This window comes from Tachyglossus aculeatus, chromosome 20, assembly GCF_015852505.1.
Source record: "Tachyglossus aculeatus isolate mTacAcu1 chromosome 20, mTacAcu1.pri, whole genome shotgun sequence".
NCBI classification, from domain to species: domain Eukaryota; kingdom Metazoa; phylum Chordata; class Mammalia; order Monotremata; family Tachyglossidae; genus Tachyglossus; species Tachyglossus aculeatus.
Window position 1 is genome coordinate 19,708,645 of NC_052085.1, and position 17,154 is coordinate 19,725,798.

Genomic DNA, 17,154 nt, shown 5'->3' on the forward strand with positions numbered 1-17,154 from the left:
TGCTTACTAAGCGCTGTACTATGTAGAAGAGCAGCAGGATTTAATCCCCAGTTTACAGAAACTGGGGAAACTGATATTCCCCTAGAGGACTAGGGCTGGAGAGAATCCGAGAGTCACCTGGATACCATTTCAGACTTTGGGATGAGGAGCTAAAGTAGGTCTCCTTGAAATCCCTCAAGGGTTGAGCATCGCAGAGAGTGTCTTCCTCTCCACGACGTGCGTATGTTCAGATGCATAGTGCAAAGCCATCTTGGGCAACCCAGCTGACAAGCATACGAGAAGCAGAATCGTCTAGTGGAAAGAGTCCTCTGTGAGTCAGGGGACTTGGGTTCTAAACCCCGCCCTTTCACTCTCCTGCTGTATGACCTTGGGCAAGTCATTTAACTTCTCTGTATCTCAGTTTCCTTATCTGTGAGATGGGGATTGAGTAGTCATCCTCTCTCCTAATTAGAGAGTGAGCCCTGTGTGGGACAGGGACTGTGACCAACCTGATTATCTTGTATTTGTACAGTATTTGTACAGTAAGCGCTCAATAAATACGATTGATGATGATGATGTATTTGTTCCAGAGCTTAGTACAGTGTTTGGCACGCAATAAGTGTCAAGCAAATGGAACAATTATATACCATACATTTCTGATTATAGGATGACTACTGGTCATTGGGGATCTTCGACATAGTCCCCTGCCCACCGAAAGGACTGGTGCCAACCACTCTTAAAACTTAAATCTTAAAATAATTAATAGATAATCTTAATAAGTTAATCTATTAATTATACAATTAATAGATAATAGATAAGTAATAATAGATCATTCATTCATTCAATCGTATTTATTGAGCACTTACTGTGTGTAGAGCACTGTACTAAGTGCTTGGGAAGTACAAGTTGGCAACATATAGAGATGGTCCCTACCCAATAGCAGGCTCACAGTCTAGAAGGGGGAGACAGACAACAAAACAACACATATTAACAAAATAAGATAAATAATAGTTAATCTTAAAAATCTCCAGGAAAATATTCCTCCCCTATTAACAGTTTCAGAAGAAGACAACAGTAAACAATTTCTGTAGTTTTTTACCAAGAAAATTGTATGGATGCACGTATCAGAATGACTATGCCTGGCAAAGATAGGAGGAAGCGTGTCCCTGGAGTTGCTATGGAGCAGAAGTGATTTGAAAGCATTTGATGATGACAACTATCGGTTTCCTGTTTTTAAGCCCTCCTCTGTCGGAAACCCTTAGCCTTTCTTTATATGTTCAGTGTATGGACTAGTGGAGATGAATGAATGAAATGGCAACAGGAAAAATGTTGGTGAGACGTAAAGAAAAGCTTCTCGAATGCAAGAGCTATCAACGTCTGGAGCAGTCAACCCAAGGAGGTGGAGTCTCTTTCGTTGATCGGCCAAATTGCATCTTGGATTATTTAAATCTAATCCACCCTGAAGACAAGTATTCTCTTGATGCCTCTTCCAGTTTTAACAATTTATGCTCCCATTCGTTTAATCCTATTGCCTTTTGTTCAATCGTTTTTTAATGGTTCCGGTAAGCCCCTAAACAATGTGGGAATTGAGTCACACTGTTTCTGTTAAATGGTCTCAGTTCTTATTTTCACCTTTAAATAGCATAGTCTTGATGCCAAACCATTGGGAATATTTCTCAGTTTCACAGCTCTGCCACCAATCATCACTGGGAGATGGCTTTGATCCTGATCTTTGTCTTATGGCAGCACTGGCTCTGCTATAACTCCTGGAACAAAATTCAAAATATAAGGCAACCAACTCTGTGGGCCCATTTATCCCTGTGACATAATGGGCATTATTTTAAAATGAGATTCATCCAATTAGTTAGTCCTTGAGCTTTCTGCAGCTTAACAGTGTCTCTTTTGATGCATATTTTTTTAATGGCTTCTGTAAAGCGCTTTCTAGGTGCCAGGCTTTGTACTAAGCTTTGGGGTAGATACAAGCTAATCAGGTTGGACACAGTCCCTGTCCCTCATGGGGCTCGCGGTCTTAATCCACATTTTACAGATGAGGAAACCGAGGCACAGAGAAGTGAAGTGACTTGCCCAAGGTCATACGGCAAACAGGAGGTGGCTGGAACTGGGATTAGAACCCACGTCCTTCTAACTCCGTGACTCGGGCTCCAATCCCTATACCACGCTGTTATATCGCCCTGCAAGGCTCTGGGGGTGCTTACAGTCTAATAGCACCAATAATGCAGATGAATGTAAAATCACCCTAAATTCATTTTCACAGTGACAGTAATGACAAGAATGAATGGAAGAAAGCAGGAGTTGGTCACAGATTCTCCCATACACTTTCATCCTCCACTCCTTTTTTTGAAATGATATTTGTTAAGTGCTTACTATATGCCAGGGACTGTATTGAGCACTGGGGTAGATACAAGATAATTAAGTTGGACCCACCCCATGTCCCATCCGGGGTTTACCCTCTTAATCCCCATTTTACAGATTAGGAAACCGAGGGACAGAGAAGTTAAGTGACTTGCCCAAGGTCACACAGCCTTAAAACCCACACCCTTCTGAAATCAAGGCCCGGGCTCTATCAACTAGGGCATGCTGCTTCTTTACCCTTCCTTTAAGGTGCCTGTAGGTCCCGGGCTTCTTCGGTAAAGCAGGTCCTTTTTCCCGAACTGATTCTTTAATGATGATGGGCATTAAAGTAAGTGTTCACCCTGAATTGCTGGGATCAAAGCCATCAAAGTGGGCCTTAAAGGAAATTAAGTAACAAAACTAAAAAAAAAATGTGAAATACCCTTTTAATTCCCTTTTTTGCTTGGAAATGTGTTTTGTGAGGGAAGTTAAATGATTTTGCCGCAGGCGTGCATTTGATAAGCATTTACTATGTGAAGAGCATTCTACTAAGTGCTTGAGAGAGTACAATACAACAGAATTAGCAGACCCGTTTCCTGCCCATAACGAGTTTACAGTCCGGAGGGGGTTACAGACATTAATATGCAATAAATAGGTAATTTATAATATATAATTTAAAGATATGTGATAGCTGTAGATATTGAGTGCTTAGTAATAATAATGATGGTATTTGTTAAGTGCTTACAATGTGCCAAGCACTGTTCTTAGTACAGTATTTTGCATACAGTAAGCACTCAATAAATACCACTGATTGATTGATTGATTGTGGCAAGAGTAATGGCATTGGTTTATGCTGAATCTCTCACTCTCCTAGTCTGTTGTGGTCAGGGGCACACATTGTGGTGAATTAGGGGTTTACTGGTATGAGAAGCAGCGTGGCTCAGTGGAAAGAGCACGGGCTTTGGTGTCAGAGGTCATGGGTTCAAATCCTGGCTCCTCCAATTGTCAGCTGTGTGACTTTGGGCAAGTCACTTCACTTCTCTGCCTCAGTTACCTCATCTGTAAAATGGGGATGAAGACTGGGGGTACCCTGTGGGACAACCCGATCACTTTGTAACCTCCCCAGCACTTAGAACAGTGCTTTGCACATAGTAAGCGCTTAATAAATGCCATTATCATCATCATCATCATATTAAAACCCAGATTCCAATCCCAGGCCCTGCTACTTACCTGTGTGACTTGCCTTTTTTTTTGCCCTCCCACTGTCCTCATATATAAAATGGGAATTAAATAGCTATTCTCCTTCCTACTTAGACTCTGATCCCCAGAGAGGGTAGGGACAGGGTCTAATCTGACTGCATTGTATCTATCTCAAGATTTATCCCAGTACTAGACACACAGTAAGCGCATAAGCACTTAACAAAAAAAAAGCACACTTTTTTTTTTCATTATTGTATTGGAAACTGAATGAAGGTGCTAAATTGGAGGTGTGAGCTACAGGGGTCAAATGGCAGGCTGTGAAGCGGGGTATCGAGGAGACGTGAGATGTTATGGCATTTGTTAAGCTCTTACTATGTACAAAACACTGTTCTAAGCGCTGGGGGATACAAGGTGATCAGGTTGTCCCACGGGGGGCTCACAGTCTTCATCCCCATTTGACAGATGAGGTAACTGGGGTCCAGAGAAGTTAAGTGACTTGCCCAAAGTCACACAGCTGGCAAGTGGCAGAGCCAGGATTAGAACCCATGACCTCTGTCTCCCAAGCCCGTGCTCTTCCCACAGAGCCACGCTGCTTCATCCTGTGGGATGTTTAGCTAAATCTGTAGCCATCTCACTTGACACTTTGCTAGATGTATGAGAAGTTTTTGATGTTTAAAATGTTCAATCATCTCGCCTATACCTCACTTAACTGATCTACTCGCACCCTCCACTCCTCTAGTGCCAGCTTACTCGCTGTGCCCTGATTTCATCTATCTCACCACCAATTGCTTTTCCAAGTCCTCTCCGTACCCTGGAACTTCCCCCTTCTCTATATATACTAGACCACCATTCTCTCCACCTTCAAAGCATTATTAAGGCCTGACCCTTCAGAGGCCTTCCCGAATTAAGCCCCTTTTCCCCCAGCAAGCTCTTCCTTCTGCATCGTCTATGATCTTGGATTTTTTATTTCTGCCCCAACCCCAACTCCACAGCACTTACGTACATATCTTTAAATTATATATTATAAATTCCTTATTTATTCATATTTATGTCTGTCCCCGCCCCACCCCCCCCCCCAACTATAAGATCATTAAGGGTATGGAATGTGTCTGCTAATTCTGCTGCATTGTACTCTCCCAAGAGCTTAAGGTGCTGTGCACACAGTAAGTGCTCAATAAATACAATTGAATGAATGAATGAATGAATAGTAGGTGCTCATATGTCACCAACTTGTACTTCCCAAGTGCTTAGTACAATGCTCTGCACACAGTAAGCGCTCAATAAATATAACTGAATGAATGAATGAATGAATGAATACCGTTGATTGATTACTGGTTTGAGAAAATGTTTGCATTAGCACAATTCACTGATGACTGGAGTATTAGAAATTTAATTTAGCAGGTGACTGATTTATAATTTGGCACAGTCATTTATGTTATTTTCACTCTAAAATGATTAATAACGGCTGGAGATGCGCTAATTTAAAAGCTGATGTCTGCCCAAGAAGGATACGTTTCTCCATGGATTTTTTTATAATGATTTAATGATGACTATGATAGGACACAGACGAAATATCCTATTAGATGATAGATTTTAATATCTCAAATTAAGTTTACTCTGCTTTGTAATGATATACTTTGCAACCAAACATTCCAATACCTGCTTAGTTGGGATCTGTCATTGCCTATATTCTGCGGCCCTGACTGCCCACACAAAAAATGATCTCCTGGGATTCCACATGTGAGAACGTGCTCCTGAAGTCATTTTAGAATAGATTCCACCAGACGCAAAAGGGGGGTCTTCTACCGCTGAACTTCCTAGAGTAAACTCAAAGAAGTTTTAAAATAAATCCTCTGTGAATACCCTGGGAGTTCTAATCCCTCCACACCTGGGGCATTTTAACAAATGAAGTCTACTGGGTTAAGATCTACTTAGCTTGAAGATCATTCACATTGGCAAGCTGTTATTTGTTCAGAGTTATGGTATAATATGTAGGAAGGCAATGACAACCCTTCAGGGGCTTGGGGAAAGCTACTGCTCATAAACCACTTTAAGCTTAAATCCTAAGAGACAGTCATCTCCAAAACACCACAGTCCACCCTTAGGAGCTGTGAGTGGAAAGGTCCAAGGAAGCAAGAGGAGACAGGGGCTTGCATAGGAGGGAATAGAAACACCTCTGAATCATTTATGTAGAAGCGGTAGTTGAAGATGTGTGATATGAGCACCCCAATAATAATAGTAATGGTACTTCTTAAGCACGTTCTATGTGCCAAGCACTGTTGTAAGCACTGGGGTAGATACAATTCAGTCAGGTTGGATACAGTCCCAGTCCCACAAGGGGATCAGACTCTTAATCCCCATTTTACAGAGTAGGTAACAAGCACAAAAAAGTGACGTGACTTGCTTAAGGTCACACAGTAGACATGTGGAGAAATGAAGATTAGAACCTGGGACCTTCTGACTCCTAAACCTGTGCTTTATTCACTAAGCCACACTACTACTCTAGAATAGTGCTTAGCTGACAACACTATGGTGTCCACGGTGCTGTCCTAATTGCTGAAAAAAGCAATAGACTGATCTTGTCTTCCAGATGCCTTCATTCTAAAACAGATCAACCAATCAGTCAATCAATCAATGATATTTATTGGGTGTCCATCATATTGAGCACTTGGGAGTATACAATGCAACAGAATTAGCAGACATGTTACCTGCCCATAATGAGTTTATAATCTAGAGGTGCGCAGAGAAAGTTTGAGTCGGGGACTAGGAGAGTCAGGCAGAAATGTATTCAGAAAGCAGAAGACAGTGGTCTCCCCTAGAGATCATCTAGTCAAAGCATTTATTTTATAGTCACATTTCGGAGAGACAAAACAAGTATGGCTCTTAACCACAACAAAGGGAGAATGAATACACGTTTGTTGCCAATGGCATCCCCACACTGAATGGTGCGAGTGGAGAGCTGTGCTTAAAAGTGGTTAGTATCTAATCAATAAGTCAATTTTACTTATTCTGCCTCCTGCCCTAGCTAGTGTGGCTTGGAAATGGCCTTCAGCCTTCACTGTTTCACAGCTGGAAATTAACTGTTTGAATGGAGAATCAGATCATTAATGCATATCAAGAATTGCCTAGGCCTCACTCTTCTGGGTTTCATTTTTTTCCACAACCACATATGCCACACTGCAGGCTTCCTCTCTTCCCGCAGTGGGTAATTTCCACTCATATGAAGGCATTAGAAAAAGAATTGGTTTCTCAGCCTCATAAACAAATGCTGAAAGCAGCTTTACATCTCTCTCCTGCCCGAAGCATGCAAGGAAAGCCATTATAAATGGGGATATTCACTGGGAAACATTAACTACAGAGTTTTAAATTCATCTGTGACAAGTTGAAATGCTTTCTTAGTTAACTACCGGTAGGGAGCAGTTTAACTTTTGGCAGTTGAAATGGCTTTCAGCGAAGCATCAATCAATGCTGTAAAAATTCCTAGGATCATGACATGGGATTTGCTCATTTTCCATTCTCATTTGAGATTTCCATAGAGCTGTAATAATTTGAACAGCAACGCCTAACCTTTCCCAAATTGAGCTTGTGGAGGGATGGAGGAATGAACAGGTCAGTGTGATGGCCTCTGTTACAACACTAGAAAAGCAAACATGGGCATATAAGTAACAGCTGTAAAGTTAGCAAGGAAGGCTTTGGGGACCAGTTAAGCTATTATTTTCAAAACCTTAACAGTTAACATCTCTGCCTGTCAAGGATTCATTTCCTAATGGATGTCTTGTTATGCATCGAAAAACAGTCCAATCTGGATCTATTCTCCCCACCTAATTCAGATTATCTCTACTCAGGAAAACTCAAGAGGAAGAAGGGTTTTGAAAACAAATGGGGACATAAAAAAAGACCTTTAAATCATTGCATTAATTTGCTGGCTCGTCTTTGTGACCGTTTTACTAGCCTCTTTGTTCACACTATTTTCTGAGTTAAAGGAAGCCACCTAGCTCCGCTTATTCAATCCATCTAAGGGTGGAGCTAACCAGCATCTCATAACCCTCCTTTTTCCCTTGGAACTCGTGCCCTTTCGTGTCTCTCTTTTCCTCATCTGCACATTTTCCAGTCATCCTGCATCCTTCATGAAGCATACCACCACCTCTAAGTGGGAAGGCTTTTCAAGATTCAACCCTTGAAAACACAGTGACAGGCAATTACTCTCCCCCTCCTCAAAGCCATATTGAAGACACATCTCCTCCAAGGGGCCTTCCCTGACTAAGTTCTCCTTTCTCCCTTCTGTTTCACCCTGACTTGCTCCCTTTATTCATCCCCCTTCCAGCCCCACAGCACTTATGTACATATCTGTAATTTATATATTTATATTAGTGTCTGTCTCTCCCTTTAGACTGTAAACTTGTTGTGGGCAGGGAATATGTCTGTTCACTGTCTTAGTGTACTCTCCCAAGTGCTTAATACAGTGCTCTGCATGTATTAAGTGCTCAATAAATACGATTGAAAGAATGAATGAATGAATGAATGAATGGTATAGATTTGTGTGTGGCGTTATGGATTTATCTCTACATGACCGCTAAGTTGTGGAGTTTCTCCATAACCCCAGAACTCACATCTCTCTGGGTGCAATGTTCGGGTTTGATGATTGTTACGCACCAGTTTATGACTGTGTTATTAGTGGATAATCAAGTTTTTCCTTCAAATTTTTGGAGGAATCTTTAACTGCCATGCCTGCGGATGACAGGCCGAGACTGTTTCCCAGGCTCCCTTAGCCCAGTCTCAGGGGTGGAGCTGGGATGAATCTCTGCACCCCAACTCCAGCGCTTAGAACAGTGCTCTTTGCCCATAGTAAGCACTTAACAAATACCAAAATTATTATTATTATTATGTGCAATCTTAAATCTCAGCATACTGAAAAGTGGCCTTGCTTCTGGGCCCCCAGCAGGCTTGTCTCCCATCCACAGGCCCTTCCATCTTCCTCTCTTTCCATGTGGGTAACAATAATAATAATAATCATGGTATTTGTTAAGCCCTTACTATGTGCCAGGCACTGAACTAAGCACTGGGTGGATACAAGCAAATCAAGTAGGGCACAGTCTCTGTCTCACATAGGGCTCACAGTCTTAATCCCCATTTTAATAATGATAATAATAGCTGTGGTATTTGTTAAACGTTTACTATGTGCCAAGCACTTTAATAAGTGCTGGAGTGGATACAAGCAAATCAGGCTGGACACAACCCCTTGTCCCAAAGGGGCTCACAATCTCAAACCCCATTTTACAAATGAGGTAACTGAGGTCTAGAGAAGTGAAGTGACTTGCCCAAGATCACACAGCAGACAAGTGGAGGATCCAGGATTAGAACAGTTGATCTGCTGACTCCAAAGCCTGTGCTCTATCCACTAGGCCTAGCTGCCTCTCTGAAGGTCTGGTGACTTTCTTCCATTTACCCTAAATTCACCTCAGATGCCAATATCTTCCCCATTCCACCTTCTTCTTAAATAAACTAGTTTTCCCTCCCGTTGAGGATTTTGCTAATCAGCACTGCATTTTCTAAGTTCCTCCATTTATGGAGCATTATCAAAAGAGCTACATGAAATCCAAGCTACTAATCCTGGTTCTTTTCACCTCAGTCAAAAGATATTACACCTTACATTCCTTTTATTCCTTTCATAAATCTATTCTGACCACCTCAAATGAGTTTGCTTTCTTTCAAGACTCTTTCATGAACTACTGGCTTTACTGGAACCAGATCTTATTATTACAACTTTTAAAATTGTGGGGGCAAAAATTAGTTTTGCTCCAGCCTCTGAGTCCCTTTCCTGATGGTCGTCTGGCAAGATAACAAAATACTTCTCTGAGGGTTTGTTTAATTTCATCCCCAAGCTCTTTTGGAATTCTGACCATCTGGACTCAGTCTTCTCTCATTATAATTTCTGTACTTGGGGAGCTTTGCCTTTTTCACCTGTTCTCTGATAAGATATTCTCTTCACCTTCCAAACCTGCCTTTAATCTATTCTTCTAGAGCAGACTGCGCAGTAAGACATATTAACGGTATTCTGTCGCTTTGAAAAAACATTTTCTAAGAAATAGAGATTGGCTCAATAGTCACCATTGTGTTGGTGAAAGGGAATTTTACCACCCCAGACTAAAGTATTTGATGTTGCTAGAACAAGATTCCAAAGAGGGTGTAGTTGACACAGTTTTGCATAAATCCAATTCTGAGGATAAGGCCATCTTTATTTCTACCTAAAAGCATTGCTAATCTCCTTAATCTCCTTTCAAATGCCAGGGAAATTGTATCCCACCAGCCAAAGTGGGACATATTTTCCTGCAGTTCTCACTGAACGGGATTCAGATGGCATCATTCCGTCAGAGTACAGTGTGTGGAGTCATTGCAGAATGATCTGGAATTGGGATTGGTGACAAGACCCCATCAGGCAATATATTGAATTTTGCAGCGATAGTCAGCAGAGGAATTGCAAAAGTCCAATTCAATCCCAACCCAACTTGATCCGGGGAAATTTGCTACCTTAAATTTTTGATGAAGGACCTGATCTCATTATTCAATTGTTACAAGAGCATGCTCTAACTTTTATCCACCGGGTTGATCATTCAGTCGGAATTTACCGCATCCCAGGTCAATTCACTGCAGTGCAGTGTGTTTGTCCCTCTGCCACCACTGTACAATTTTGGAATTGTTAAATATTAAAATCACTTAAAATTTAAGCTCCCAGAAAGCAGGGGGCCAAGTTGTGAATGGAAAACACAGGGAACACCCAAAACACTCGATTAAATTGAAACCACTACAGCTACAGAGGACATTTCCTTTGGGATCTAAAAGAAATGGTCCCTTCAAAGCCTTTCCCACAATGGCCGGCATGTGTCAAGATATTTGGGAATGAAAAACCCTGGAGGAAGTGTAAAATGTCAAGAAATCAATCTTCATTTTTATAAAGATTTCTAGAAATATTTATTTGCCTGTTTACTAAAATCATTCTCCTTGTGACAGCTCAGACTGCAGGCATCATAGTTCCAACCCCCTGGGAAATGAATATATCTGCAAAAAATATTTGTATCTGCACATGCTACACTCAAAATAGTTTAAAGCTTGTAGGGGCCTGATCCAATAATAGAGATTCCACAAACAACCTTTATTGAATTGGAAGGAGAAAGACTCGCAGATGATGAAGGCGATTCTTCTGTTACAGCAGCTCTGCTTCTTTCAAGTCTTGCTCTAACTGAAGAGATGGCTTCTGAATCTACTGTGTGTTGGGATAGTAATATTTCCGCCTCGTGGGAAGAAATATTTTCTCCCTTAATTTTGGAAATGAGGATCATTTCATAGCCTTAATTCCAATGGCTTTTGCCAAATATTAGTGCCTCTCACCTATTCAAAGAGGATTAAGCAGAATTACTGTGTGCCTAGGCCTAGGGCAGTCATAGTGCCTATATTTTTAAGGGTGGTCTACTGATTGAGTCTAATTCTGGTAGCCCCAATCCTTGAGCAGAGAAAGTAGGGAGAGTCCTGAACCCCCATTTTACCCCTCCCACTCGTGGGGTTCTACCCAACTGTGCCTATCCTCTTCTAAGGTCTTGACCTTTCTATCCCAAGTAAAAGCTGGGTGAATTTGCTAGCCAACTTATCTTATGGGGACATCTTTTTATAGCAAAAGAAAAATGAAATGTCTTATTGGTTACCATAAAGACAGGCAGATACTAAGTCAGCCTGCTAATTCTGCTATATTGTACTCTTCCAAGATCTTCGTACAATGCTTTGCACATAGTAAGTGATCAATAAATACAATTTATTGATTGTTCAGTGGCATTTATTGAGTCCTTACTGTATGCAAAGCATTGTAATAATAATAATAATGGTATTTGTTAAGCCCTTACTATGTGCAAAGCACTGTTCTAAGCGCTGGGGAGGTTACAGGGTGATCAGGTTGTCTCACGGGGGGTTCACAGTTTTCCATTTTTACAGATGAGGTACTAAGCACTTGGGAGTGTGCAATAAATAGACACAATCCCTGCCCTCAAAGATTTTTATAATCTAGGACAGAGTTTCCTACCAGTAAGTAAACTGCTGTTATTTTGGAGGTAAATGAATTTTACCAAATGGTTAAGATATCATTTTGAGTTCTTTAAAATGCATATAAGATTAACAACCTCTAAGTTGTATAACAAAAAAACGATAGCTATGATAGGAAATTTTAGGGGTTTGCCCAATTTAACCTTTTTACTACCAAATAATTATTTTTAAATTTAGGGAAAAATCCTCCAAAACATAAGACATTTTCAGCTTTAAAAATTGTTACGTATTTCTTACCATACCAACTGCCAAAATTGTCTGAAATCAACTTAACAAATCCATCCTAATTTTGCCAAGTTAACAAGTCAATTTAGTGCATTTGTGTGATTAATTGTCACTATCTCCACTGTCATCAAATTAAGTGACATGGATTTTGTAATGTGATATCTGAAAGGTTTGGGTCATTTTTTAATGAATGACAAATATCCTTTTTTCCTGGGGATTTTTCCCTTTTCCCCATGCTTGGGTAACCGACCCTTAGTTGAGGAGCAGTGTGATCATGTGGAAAGATCATGAGCCTGAGAGTCAAGAGGACCTCAGCTCTAATCCCGGCTCGGCTACCTGTCTGCTGTGTGACCTTGGGCAAATCACTCAACTTCTCTGTGCCTCCGTTACCTCATTTGTAAAATAGAGATTAAGACTGTGAGCCCTACATGGGACATGGACTGCGTCCAACCTGATTAGCTCGTATTTATTTACCCCAGCACTTAGTGCAGTGCCTATATATATGTGTTTGTACATATTTATTACTCTATTTATTTATTTTACTTGTACATATCTATTCTATTTATTTTATTTTGTTAGTATGTTTGGTTTTGTTCTCTGTCTCCCCCTTTTAGACTGTGAGCCCACTGTTGGGTAGGGACTGTCTCTATATGTCGCCAACTTGTACTTCCCAAGCGCTTAGTACAGTGCTCTGCACACAGTAAGCGCTCAGTAAATACGATTGATGATGATTGATTGCCTAGCTTAACAAATACCATTAAGTTAAGTGAGTGCTAAACAGATGCCACTAAGAAAAAAACCTCATAGTGAATTTTTGCTTATACACATGAGAGAATGCCATCACTGTTAGACTGTCAAAATACAGCCCTTCTCTGGATACTATTAAGTTTTGGATTGACATGAGTGTTCAATATCCCAAATTAAGCAAGATTACCTAAATGTTTTGAAAGGTTAAGAAATATTTAACCATTTGCGTCATTTGCTAGCTCTGGCCACAAATCAATCAGTCAATCAGTCAGTGGTATTTACTGAACATTTACGGTATGTCAATCACTGAACTAAGTGCTTGGAAGAATACAATGCAACAGAGTTAGTAAACACATTCTCTGCCCACAGCGAGGTTACAGTCTAGAGGAGCAGCATGGCCTAGTGGATAAAGCACAGACCTGGCAGCCTGAGGGACCAGCTCTGCCACTTGTCTGCTGTGTGACCTTAGGCAAGTCAATTCACTTCTCTGGGCCTCAGTTACCTCATCTGTAAAATGGGGATTGAGGCTGTGAGGGGACTGTGTCCAACCCGATTTGCTTGTATCCACCCCAGTGCTCAGCACAGTGCCTGGCACATAGTAAGCACTTAACAAATACCACAGTTTAGAGAAGACAACATAACCCAAAGAAAAACGGACTCAGTTCCTCTTTCTTAATGACTCTGGCAGCGTTGCTGTTTGTCCGGTGGAAAGAGCACTGATCTGGAGATTGAGGGACCTGGGTTCTAGACTTGGTTTTGTCCATGGCTGGCTAACACACATGCATTTTGCACAGCCAACTCCATGGTCCATGGGAATCATAGGTGGCAGGGATGAGAGAGGAAAACCCCTTCTCAGGCTCTTAATCTCAGGGTGGAGGCTCCTCTGCCATTACTTGACATCAGTGACTTTCTAATCCAGATTCCTTTAAGAAGCCTCATGTGCTACAATTCCCTGCAGGGATTTACTATTCAGCGTTCAGCTGTGGGGCCCATTTGCTGACTGCTATTTTCATTTGCTATTTGTTTTTTCTAGGATTCTTCATCTGCTTCTCTTTGAATTTGTTGTATCTAAATATATATCTGCTGAGCTTGAATTATTTTTACTTCTTTTGATTCTAGTTTCCTGGCTTACTTTGAGAACTTCTTTTCTAAACTTCTGATTTCTAAGTGGATGGTTTTGGAAGTCTTGAAGGGAAGAACATTTTCAATATATCTGTAATCTGCTTGCTCTCTCTTGTCCTTCCCCTCCCCAAGAAGAACTGACACCTGAAAACCAGCTCTAGACTGTAAACTCCTTAAAACCGGGGATGAGATCTGCCAACTCTGTTGTATTATGCTCTCCCAAGTGCATAGTACAGTGCTCTTCACCCAGTAAGCACTCACTAAAGAGCTTTGGTGGATTGATACTCTGAGAAGGGAGTCTTGTCTTATGCCGCCGAGTCGTTTCGGACCCATATGGACGCTATGGACACATCAATCAATCAATCAATCATATTTATTGAGCGCTTACTGTGTGCAGAGCACTGTACTAAGCGCTTGGGAGGTACAAGTTGGCAACATATAGAGACAGTCCCTACCCAACAGTGGGCTCACCCCATTCTCTTTCTGCAATCATTCTGGTTGTGGATCCATAGAGTTTTCTTCGTAAAAATATGGAATTGATTTTCCATTGCTTAGAACAGTGCTTTGCACATAGTAAGCGCTTAATAAATGCCATTATTATTATTATATTGCTGACTTGCACGCAGTAAACTCGAGTCTCTGACCTTGACTCCCCCACATGTTGCTGCTGCCCAGCACGGGTGGGTTTCGATTTATAGCAGATTGCCTTCCACTCGCTAGCCACTGGTAGAATACTGGAAACTCTTCAGGTGCAACCCTGAGAGGGGAGAGAAGGGAGTAGTGTGCGAAATAGTTCATGCAGTATTTATTTGGGGGAATTATGTGAAGGAGCAGATTGCAAGTGTGGAGTAAAGGTTATTTGCACTGGCAATGCCTCTGGGGATGGGATATGCCCACTTAGATATGAACACTTAAACAGAATGGTTTGGTATGCCAGATTCTCTGAGGAAGGAGTAGGAGATTGGGAGATAAAATGGGAAGAAGAGATTTGTCTTCTGATAATACAGGGGCTTAAAACATGGATAGTCCTGAGACGCATGAGATTCAGTGTCCTCAGGGGATGTGAGTCGAGGTTTCTAACTGGCATCACTTTCTGAGAGTCTCGAAAACTCAAAATGGGGTTTGAAAGTTGTATAGTACTCTCCCAAGTCCTTAGTACAGTACTATGCACATCATAAATGTGATTGATTGAAAATGATGGTATCCAAACCCTAGATAGTTTTGGCCCATTCTGCTAGCTGTTTCTCTAGGTCAGGGTTGTTTAAACACCTAGTAGTCACAAGGGATAATTGCCTTGGTTTATATTGGACTTAGCTTGGTCCTTTGGTCCTTTCAGATTTATATTCCCATAGTCTGTGGCAGCCCAACTAGATCAAAGGCCTAAGCCATCTGATTTCCTGCTAGTATCTCAAAATAGCCAAGGGATGGCTGCCTCAGCAGTCTAAGTGGTTGTCCTTTGACATGCGTTGTCTTGGCTGCCTCAGCAGTCTAAATGGTTGTCCTTTGACATGCGTTGCCTAGTTGCTTGGACTTGTCTCCCTGAAAACAGACCTTTCCAGACCCTAGGCTAATCCAGTCTGAATCACCTCAGAGGTGACTTGTACCAGAAGGAAAAGAAGCAGCTAGTATTTAAATCATAAACATTTTTAGTAACACATTTAGACTTTAGTGCCCTTGGATTTCATAGGTCTGGGTGGCTAGTTCGAAGGATCATTTTCTGAAAAGCTATGAAAATTTTTAAAAAATCTGCTTGGACTGTTGTCTGGGTAGACACTGCCAAGAAGCCTAGCTTCAATCCCATTCAAGAAGAATTTTCTGTCACAAGAGGGGATTAATTTAGGGACTGTAGACATAGGAGCTGAATAAAAAGGGTAAAGGTGAATTTTTCACCTTTTACACCCAAGACAAGGTGCAAAAAAAGAAGGCTTGGAATTTTATGGCAAAAATATGATAGTTGGCTTTGAGATTCAAAACTGTATTTTGCCTTTTTTTCTTCTGGCTAAGATATAACTGACAGTAGTGCCTAGCTCTGAGGTTCTGTTGGAGATCACGGCAGTTTACGGCCCTCTTATTCATGGCCACACATGGGAATTCCAGGCAGAAACAATCACTGAGGATCTCAGAGTCAACGCTGAAAAGCAAAAAGTTGTATGACCCTTGTCCCATCACTGCTAACAGATTTTGGTATGCTTAGCCTTTGTTTTTCCAAACACACATTTGCATTTTAAGGTTAATTGTCAAACCCTCAGGCAGTCTACTGAGGCAACCAATTATCAAAATAAGCTATTAGATTCTGTGGGAGATCGATGTGTGGTGCATAGGTGTACGAGGCTCTGGAGAAGAATTTTCAAAGAGGAAAGTGGTTGTATCTGGGCATCCCAGCACTGGAGAAGAATTTTCAAAGAGGAAAGTGGTTGTATCTGGGCATCCCACCCACTTCCTTTTATTCTTTGAGATCCCAGGAACAGGAATCCAGGCACAAATTTAGGGGAAATTAGGGGCAAATTCAGTGCTGAATGAGAATATCAAAGTAGAACAATTCCCAGAAGTCAATGAACATAAGAGTCAAGTTGCTGAGAAGTGACTGAGGCGGAGCAGACAATAAAAGAGTCCAACAGACACCTACAGAAAATCTATTTCTAGAGGTGGAGAGGATTGAGGAAAATGGTGACAAGACAGGAAGGCAAGATTGAAAAAAAATAAGAAAAATCCAAAAAAAAAAAAAAAAGGGCAGGCCTGTTTGGCAGACAGCCATTTTCTGTTCCTGAAAGTACCTCACAGCTCTGCTCCTCTTAGTCTCCGTTTTCCTCTGCTCCAGGTATAAAACTTTCACTATCTCCCTGCTGCAAATATCTGGTAGTCTTAGATTTGCCCTTCCTTAGGATATGTTTGTCAGGGAAACATCCCTTCTTAGTTGACTTCATTTTTCATTTCCCATTAATTTTTTTTTACCCCAGCCCCAGGACTCCAGGAGGCCTTCCCAGACTGAGCGCCTTCCTTCCTCTCCCCCTCGTCCCCCTCTCCATCCCCCCCATCTTACCTCCTTCCCTTCCCCACAGCACCTGTATATATGTATATATGTTTGTACATATTTATTACTCTATTTATTTATTTATTTATTTTACTTGTACATATCTATTCTATTTATTTTATTTTGTTAGTATGTTTGGTTTAGTTCTCTGTCTCCCCCTTTTAGACTGTGAGCCCACTGTTGGGTAGGGACTGTCTCTATATGTTGCCAATTTGTACTTCCCAAGCGCTTAGTAGAGTGCTCTGCACACAGTAAGCGCTCAATAAATACGATTGATGATGATGATGATGACTGTGTAGAGTCACAGGGAAGACATTTGCACTTAGCCTTTAGTACTTTCAAATGTTCAAATGATTTCAAAGTTAGTTCTGTGACTCTGTGCCTCTCCTCCCTGTCCCCAGCTCCGCACC